Source organism: Ammospiza caudacuta, chromosome 15 (assembly GCF_027887145.1).
Source record: "Ammospiza caudacuta isolate bAmmCau1 chromosome 15, bAmmCau1.pri, whole genome shotgun sequence".
Lineage (NCBI taxonomy): Eukaryota > Metazoa > Chordata > Aves > Passeriformes > Passerellidae > Ammospiza > Ammospiza caudacuta.
In genome coordinates, this window is record NC_080607.1 from 4,079,633 (window position 1) to 4,089,155 (window position 9,523).

The 9,523-nt window shown below is 50.1% G+C and overlaps 1 pseudogene; it reads right to left on the reverse strand.

Annotated features, from left to right (window-relative positions):
• Window positions 1-504: 504 nt before the first annotated feature.
• Window positions 505-6,028, reverse strand: LOC131564520 (CMP-N-acetylneuraminate-beta-galactosamide-alpha-2,3-sialyltransferase 2-like; annotated as a pseudogene).
• Window positions 6,029-9,523: the final 3,495 nt, after the last annotated feature.

Below are 9,523 nucleotides of genomic sequence, written 5' to 3' on the forward strand. Positions count from 1 at the left end.
GGACTGTAAAAATAAAAGTCTTAGTAAAAGACTGGGCAGGGTGAGGAGGGCGTCTTCCTTTCCTAAGACCAACTACAGACCTCCCCCAAAAGCCATCTGTGGGTGGAAATACCAGCTCTGTCATGTGGACAGCAATATTTGAGCAGCTGCTGTCCACCACTGGCTTCACAGCCCTGCTGGGCCACACACAACAGCTTACAGGCTCCATGCCCACTTCCAGCCCCAACATCTCCCCTTTGTCCCTCCCAACCAGCTTGGGCAGAACTGTGCCCACCCTATGTCCAACTAAACACAACATTGCTACTGCCATGGGAGAATGGCACCCACAGTACCCAGCTGGTAGGACCAGCACAAGCAGTACTGAAACGCTACAAATTGCAGGGTCTATGAGCCCAGATGGTGGGGTGGAACACCAAGCTAAAGAGCCAGGACAGCTGCTGGCAGTGTCCTTTGGCCCATTCCTGGCCAAACAGCTGGCTCCAGTTTCTTGGAAATGCATCAGTTTTAAAATACAATCCTGCCTTCATATACCCGTCTCTCAATGAGGCTGAATTCAACATCAGTGTCATGTGCTCTCGTCCTGCGAAAGGCTCCAGACCAGTGAGTTTTTTCCCAATAGAGGTGCCAGTTCCCTTCAGTGTCTGCTCCAAAGCCAAACATGGAGACCTGTGTGCATGCCAGCCAGAGCCAATGCTGTATGGACACTGGAGCATCCTACAAGCATATGGACAAGCAATGCAAGGGGAGGTACAGTGGCAGCATCTGGTATCACTGGCTGTGCTCACCTAATGGCAGCTGTGCAAGGCAAAGAGCAGGGCTGTGAAGCCGGTGGAGGGCTATCACCCATGATGCTCTGTCCAGTTGTCATGGATGTACTTGAGGAAAACTGGGCTCAGGATCAAAACCTGGGTGGGGAGTGGAGTGGTATGGTGCTCTCCATGCTGGAACAGGACAGTCAGCCCAACACAGTGCAGCCATTGGGTCACTGCCCAACAGAGTTCTGCCTGCCCCTGAGGAGCTGGAGTGCACGGAGCCATTACCTTGTTCCTTTGAACTGTTTAACTCTCACATGTGCTGCAAAAGCAGAGGCAAGCAATGATCATGTAGTACACCCACTGCTGAGGGGACCCATTTCTTTGCAGAGGATATTCATTGTCTCCCAGCACCCAGCCCAGTGGCATCTCCCACCCCTTGAGTTGGCCAAGCAGCATCCCCTGGCCTGGCTGTAGGAAGGGACGCATCAAACTCATGGCCCCAATGTGGGCACAGCTGCCATCCCACACATAGGAGTATGGTACTGCAGGTTGCCTAAGCCCTGTGGGGACATGTCAATGCCCAACTACCTCAAAGTGCAGGGCAGAAGGATGCTCAGTACCTTTTGTGCCATCAGGACTCATGCCAGGTCTCCAGTGAGGCACTAGAATCCCCAGATCCCACTGCACCATCCACGGGGTTTCCAGCACAAAAGACAGCATCCCCCAATGCTGACACACTGTGTGAGTTCTCCAGAGGAGAGGTGGAGAAGACACTGGTCACCCACTACAGGTCCAGAGGTTTGAAGGGAACAAAGACAAGGTGAACATCGGGCCTTAGGTTCACTGCACTCTTCTGGGTACATGAATGTCACTGTAGAAATGAACAAGACACTTCTTTTCTTCATGCACAATAACCCAATCCTTATTGTTCACAGTTCGTATTTATCATATTTATCATAGTTCTAAAGGCATCATGTTTCATTCTAATTGGTAACTTACTGCAAATCAGTTCATTGCTTAGTAGTTGCTAGTGTATGTGTCCATCAAAAACTTTCCTCTCTAATGATGTTTACATTCTTGTTTCATGGGTACAGAATTATTCTCACGGTTAGAGCCTCTATTTTCACAGGTAAAATTCCTTTCTCACAGTAACTTGCTAGGCTAGCTGTTAGCTGCACCCAGCTGATGCAGCAGGCCTAATCTATGATTTTACAAGGGTAACAAGGCTCTTATTCTGTAAGGCTTTACCTATATGCAACACATGAAGAGATGCTTTCTTCTCATGCCAACATCCAGCTCAAAGCCAGTGATCTTTGCTCCATTCATCCTAAAGGACAGCAGGATGGTGTGTCCCAAAACAAAGGTGCATCTTCCCAGGCGCTTGGTCCCACCAGGCAGCGACAGCAGGCCACCCTAGCCAGCAAAGAGTGGATATGGGTGACACAAGGCCTGTGTGTCCCAGGATGCAGGGCTCCGGAAAGCAGGGTCAGCCAGCCACCTCCTTCACAGGGTTTGTGTTGGCAGATTTCAACAGCATGGACAGGGACTGGGGCATGCTAGGGTTCTCAGAAGATAGGGAGAGAGCAAGTCCCTTTAGGTCACCCACCTCAGCACCCAGTCATGAGCATCAATTAGCATCCCATGACTGGACTCTTTCAGCTGCCCAGAGTTTCCCACCACTGCACAAGTCCTGAAGTGAGAAGGGTCCCACGCATCAACTGTCAGGGCCCAGAAGACATTGAAGAGCTGCTGAATTATGGCCTGGAGCTGGATATCACCTGGGACCCTGCAGGGTCTAGGGGAGCAAGCACAGTGACATGCCGCATTAGCACCTCCAACAGTAGCCCAAGGGGAGACAAAATCCCATTTCTCCTAGCAGAGACCTGGGAAAGGGCAGCAAAAACAGATGGGATGTTAGGAAAAGGGTGTAAAACAGCCCAGGGGGCAGGGTATGAAGAGGAGTCTTGGCCCTGACCCACTGTGAACAGATTCAGGGAGCCTGGGAAGACCAACAAGCTCCTGCCCATTGCCTCACTTATCAGCCACCACTGAACTACATCTGAGGAGAGCTCGTGGTGTGCACCTGTCAGCAGAGGCCCTATGGCTGCCTTATAGTGGGTGTTGAACCATGCAGAGCTGTTGGTAGGGGTGGTGCAGTGAGCAGTAGGGGTGTGGAGGAGGGAGGGAACCCAACAGCAGCAATGCCGTCTGTGAGGACTCAGAAACAATGCCACAGGACGAGCAGCACAGGGCACAGGGCCAGCACCACCTTTGTGTACCTCTGTAACAGCGGCCCATGAGCCACCTGCAGTGATGTGTCACAAACACCAGTGGCACCACAGTATGCCTTCTTACCCACCCTGTCTGCCCAGCTTCCTAGGACATCCCTTGGATGCTCATCCACTCTGAGGGAACTGAAATAGCCCAATATTAATTTCCTTTTTTAAGTGTTCATTGATGTTATTGCTGTGTTCTGCTGTTGCCACTGCCACCATTTACTTCAGGCCAGACAGGGTTGGCTGGAAGCATGTGCTGTACAAGAAACTTCTCTCTGCATGCAACACATGTAGGGTCTGTAAACTGACCTGTGAACTAGCAGCAAAGCATCATCACCCTGGCCATGAGTCAAACACCAGCTTCCCCATTCTAAGTGGTGTACATTCACCTACCAAGTCCACAATGCTAGCAGTGAGCTCTCGTCCCCATGCCTGAAGAGAGGCTGGGGCAGAAGAGCCCCACAACCTCTCTGCCCTGCTGAGCCCATGCAGGCACCATTCAGCTCCCACCCTAGCAGTCCTGGGGTTCTGCAGTTTCAAGGGCATTAAATCATTGCCAGGAAGAACATCTGTTCTCTATCAAAAAGCTCTCATGTAGCCTAAGGTCAGAGGGAAAAGGGTTTTCCATTTTTCAGGGAATTCATTAAGTGCTCAGTGACACAGGACTTGGCTTCTGTGGCCCAAGGCAAGAGCGAAGAGCAGAGCTTCATAGCAGCCTTCATCCCAGGGTCAGAAGAGAACACAGCTGGTTTGTGGAGGTATCCCCTCTCTGCTAGAAAATCCCTCATGTTCTCACAGTAGCACCCTGTGCCTCCCTCATTTGCTATGTGTCAGCACTAACTCCATTTCTCCATAGAAACCATTTTCTGCAGCTCCTGGAGAACAGAGCCCTAATGGACATCCCTGCTCACCATGGTGGCTGACTCAGATCTGTGCTCAGATCTGACCCCCAGAACACGTCCCAGACAGCAAAACTGCTGTCCATGGGGTCCAGTCAACAGAGATGGGAGACAGAACAGAGTGGGAGAATCTGTGGATGTGACAGCCTGGTCAGAGAGTGAGAAAACTAGATAAGTGTGACCGTGTTCACAGGGGTTCTTGGATGAGGGAAAAGACGAGGATCTGACTCCATGTTTCAGAAGGCTTGATTTAGTTTTTTTATAATATATATTACATTAAAACTATACTAAAAGAAGAGAGGTTTCATCAGAAGGCTAGCTAAGAATAGAATAGCAAAGAATGATAACAAAGGCTTCTGTCTCAGAGAGAGAGTCCAAGCCAGCTGACTGTGATTGGCCATTAACTAGAAACAACTCTATGAGACCAATCACAGATGCACCTGTTGCATTCCACAGCAGCAGATAACCAATGTTTACATTTTGTTCCTGAGGCCTCTCAGCTTCTCAGGAAGAAAAATCCTAAGGAAAGGATTTTTAATAAAAGTTGTCTGTGACAAATAAGTTTTCCCAGAATTGGCTTGTGAGACTTTAGGGAGTTAGAGATAAACAATGATAACTTCTTATTGTAAACAACTGGCAGGTGTTGTTCTCCTACTCTCGGTTTTCCTGTTTTTTTCGAAGATTGTTTATAAGAAAGGCATTTTGTTAATTAGCCAATCAGGTGAAATATATTGATAATTGACCAATCTGGTCTATCTGTATTGGAACAGTCTATAAAAAGAGAGAATTTGAAGTAAAGCGAGATGCTGTGCAAACCAGCCTTCTGATGTCATTTCTTACATAACAGCAACAAGAATCTGCATGATCCTAGGTGGCTGAAGCCTGCTGTTCCTTCTAATAGCCTGTCCCTTCTAAAAGCCCAGGAACCATCACCCCCATATTAAAGGGGGAAGCACAAACAAGCCATTGCCAGTGCAACTGGAAACCCAGATGTTCGTTCTCCCAGGCATGAAGATGCCATGGAATGCCAGCTCTTCTTCCCACAGGGTGGCTACCAGAGACCCCACACTTTCCCTGCTGGCAGTCACAAGTTCCTATAACTTAATCTTTTGTACTCTTGCAAGCACCCACTCCACTGAGCACGAACGGGTGAAGGTGATGCTACTGGACTCAGTAGCCTCTCCAGTGCTTTTTGCAAGTGCAGCAACTGCGAAGGGAAGAGGCAGTGTTGTACCACGCTGTGGGGAAGAACTGTGGGTGATACAGTAAGGTCAAAACTGCTGTCCTTTCTTCGTTAGTGCCTGCCACTCTGGCATTCTGGCACAGCCTCTCCATGCAGCCCAGTCAGGTTCCCAAGGCCGAATCAGGAATTTAATGATTAAGAAATTCCTCTGGGTGGGAAAATCTGCCTGGAGTGAAGCTGCTCTCCAGCAACGCAGAGCTCTCAACAGCCTTGTACATCCAGCACCTCACCAGGACTTGCACACCTGGATGTAATTTTGGCTCAGAGGGGACAGAGCACTGTGAAATGTGCTCAGCAATTAGAAAAGTACTGCCAGTGAAAAAGCAGTGCAAGCTGAACAGTGATTATTTTATCCAAGGGGAGGTCAACACTTTGCTTTGCAAGGAAGTTTGGCACAAAGATGAAGGATCTAGAAACTCAAACTAGAATAGCACTGGAAAACGCAAAAGGTCTGTATTTACTGGTTACAGGCTCAAAGGGCCTCTGCACCACTACTGGGGGGCTGGGCAGGGACTGTGCCCTGGGCTGTCATGAAGCACATTTTCTGGATCACACAGAGAATAAAACATGGGTGGGAGGAATTGGGGACAGCACAGCCTCTGTGGTGCTGGCTCCACTTGTTTGCTTTCCCAAGCTCCAGTGTGCTCAATCCTTACCACACTTACAAAGACCGTGAACCCTGCAGAACAGCAGTTGATTCTGGAGGAATCAAAGAAGGAGAGAACTTCTTCATCAGCCACAAACCAAAACTAATTCCACTGACCTGATCCCAGAGCCCCTGGCAATGGTGTGAAGAACAAAAATGAGAGACTGGGAGGTTTCGTGTGCAGAGGAGGTGCTGAGGTAGCAGGTCATCTCTGGGCAGTTTGAGAGAGGGATCCAGAAGATGCCTCCTTCTGCTCAAGCATCCTTATGGAGGCAGCTGATTCTTTGCACTAGGCCCCAGGCATGTGCAGGTGCACCATATGGGGTCTCAGTTTCCCAGGGCAGGGTCTGTGCATGGAGCCAGCAGTGCTGCTCACCATGATCTCAAGATCAAGCAAGGTGTCCCTAAGGAAAGGGCTCTGCCTTTGCAGTGTCCTCAGGAAGAAAGATGTCTCCTGCAGCCCAGAGAAGCAGGGCCACTGTAGACACTGCACTCTTCTCCGTGTCCAAAATTTCACTCTGTGACCTGCTAAAAACCTGGAATTATAAACAATACAGGGATAGCATTCTCAGCAATTAGCAGGGAGATGTCAATGCCAAGGAATCACAGCACTGCTGAAAAGAGAAACTGCTAGGGCCAACACCAATTCAGGTCAAAACTAAAGGGGATAAATACTGGCAGATGTGGGAGCTGAGTTGATCCTGGCCTCTGGCCACCTACCAAACTACTCCTCCGAGGAAGAAGGGGTGATACATCCCAAGCATGGCCAGAACATGGATCTGGCTTCTGGAGGAACCAGTGTGGGCCGGACTGTTCCACTGTGCTCAGTCAGATATGCAGATGGGGTCCATGACTTTCAGGCACAACAACAATCAGGCTGGTCATCTAACACCTTTCATCACATGTGGACAACAGCAACATCCACTGTCAGACAACACAGTGCAATCTGGTCCTCCACCATGGTAAGATGCAAGCAACAAACACACATTCAGTCTGGGAACTGGAAAGGGCAGGGACTGTGGACAGGGTGGAGAGCAGCAACAGGGGAAGAGGACATGGCCAGGAAGCAGAAGGACATAGCATGGAGGTTTGAATGAGAAGTATGTTACCAGAAGGTGGGAGATATGCAGCTCCAAGGTGCTCCAAGAGCTGCCAGCATTAGGATGCAGCTGCTGTGCATCATGTGCTTGGCACCCTTTATTGCTGCCATGCTTCCCAAACTGCTGAGATCTGCTGGGATGAGGCTGGTTCCTCAATGCACCCAGAGGCTCCAGCTGTCCAGATATCCATCCTGGACACCCTGGGGCTGCTCCTGGCAGCATTCACACATTTGTCAAAGATCTGTGCTGTGGAAGACCCTGCCTCAGCCCTCAGTCTGCCTGTGTGAGAGCTGTCCTCTCTTCAACCCATAGTGTGGGACCAGTACTAGGCACAGGTTTCCTGTACAAACATCTCCCCCCTTGCTCTTGTCCTCAGCCGACAGGTGCCTGTCACCCGGTGTTATGGGTTCGGGAAGATTCCCATGCACAAAAAACTCGCGACACAGTTAGAATAGCAAAGCAAGTCAATTCTATTTGTTGTGTTAGCAATAAATACATACTGACCCCTGGATGTTGGAGAAGCCGCCAAACAGGAGAAGGAGATAGAGCATGGCTCCTGAGCGGGAGAGGCAGTAGGGCAGCACACCTTCAGGATGTCCCCTGGATCAACATGGTGTGCATGATGTTGTCCTCTCTCTCCACCCCACGACCACACCCTGTATCTCCTCCTCAGGAATGGCCAGTTTCAACATCATCTCACATGGGGTCAATGCATGAGATGAGATCACAACAGCCCATGATCACACTTCCATGCCAACAACAGTTTTATTGTATTGTTTCTCTTTCACAAGATAAATCCCACCAGGTGACCAATACATGGCTGCATTTCTGAAGGTTAGTCCTACCAACAAACAATAAGTTCTTCTTCTACATTATTTTGTCGGCGTGCATAATTGCTGACCAAATATGTCAGGCCTTAGACCCATCTGCAGTCTCTGACACCCCTGGCCACCATAACCTGTCACATGCCTTTAGGCTGCATCCCTGTAGCATTCCACCCCTGCTCTTCTTCTCCATGCTGTTGTCAGTAGCCTTGCAGTGGTCCATGCAGCTGATGAAAGCAGAGGTGGTGGGTGACCTGAAGTCCTCCTGCACTGGCTGCACACTGAGATCAGGGCAGCCATGGTGCTGACCAGGAAGGGGAATTGCTGGTATGAATCATGGTCACATTTGGGCTTGAAGGGGTCTGGGGCAGAGGCCTGAGGTCACTCTGCTGCCAGCAGCAAAGGCAGGACAGAACCTCTTGGCTCGCAAACTCACACCCTGAACAGACACCGCCTCACCCTCCTTTCACTTTGTACACACGGACACACACCTGCAGATCCCAGGCACACAGCAGCAATTATAAAACTAAGTACTTTCAGGAAGCCTGCGTGTCTTGGCTTTATGCCCAGAAAAGTTTGCTGTAACTTTAAGGTGAGTCAGTGGGCGGGGTGTGGGAGCCTTGGGAGCCGTGGGCTTTGTTCCAAGCCTCACTCCGGAGTGTTGCTGGGTGCCAGGCCGATTAGGTGGTGCTTTGTTGTTTAGCTAGCTTGAGTTTTTTGTTAGCTTAAGCAACAAGTTTCCTTTTCCCCCTTTCCCTGGCCTGGCGAGACTGCGGCAGGAATCCTCCAGCGGCTTTTCGGTATTTTATCCTGAACTGTTCTCCTTCGTTTTGGTCCGTCGGCCAGGAGCTGTGGGAGCCGCGGGAGCCACTGCGCCGGCCCAGACCTCGGGGAAAGCAGAACCAACAAGAAAAAAGACACCAAAATCCACCCGGTTTATCTGCTACGAGAAGGAGACCCATGCCAGCGTTTCAGCAGGTGGTGTGGTGGGAAATGTGGTTGAGCATGGCTGAAAGAGCCAAGAGGGAGGTGTGCCCTGGATGTGCTGGAGCGCACTGAGTTTGTTTGCATGGAACAATCGCTGCTGGGGCTCGCTGGGCACTACCAGAGAGGACCAGGCATTATTTATGAAGGCAACATCCCACTAAATAAATAGGCCCTGCAGAAAAAAAGGGAGCGATGCAGCACTGTCACAGCCCAGAGCTTTGCTGTAGCCCCAAGCAGGTGTTGCATAACCTGAGCCCTTTGCAGCCTGTTTCACCCCCACCTTGCAGGCCAAAGGTCCCCTAGAGGGAGAGAGGCCTCCCTCTTTGCCATTCTGGGGTCCCCACTCCATGGCTGAACTCTAGACTCACTGGGGGAACATCATGTCTGCCACACATTAACTTCTGGGTTCATGTCCAGCCAGAGTCCTCACCTGCTTCACATCTACCTGCCTGGGTCTGCCCAGACAATTTTCTCCACAAAACATACTCTGTTCCTGCCCCATTCAAATGGCCATGACGCAAGCACCTTTGCTATAAAACTGCATAGTCAGATAAATTCTTTGGAAAAGTTGTGGTCCCACTAAGCATCACCTGCACTACTCAGAAGGAATCTATCCTCTCAAAACCCTGGTTGAAATACCTCCACTGGGATCAGATCATGTCAGGGCTTGTCTGTGCAGATAACAGGAAACCTGGTGCACCACAAACCATGCCAAGAACAATTTATGCATTTATTTTCTCATTTAGTTTACGTCAGCCCAACACCAAACACAGATGCACGCTCATGACCCCAT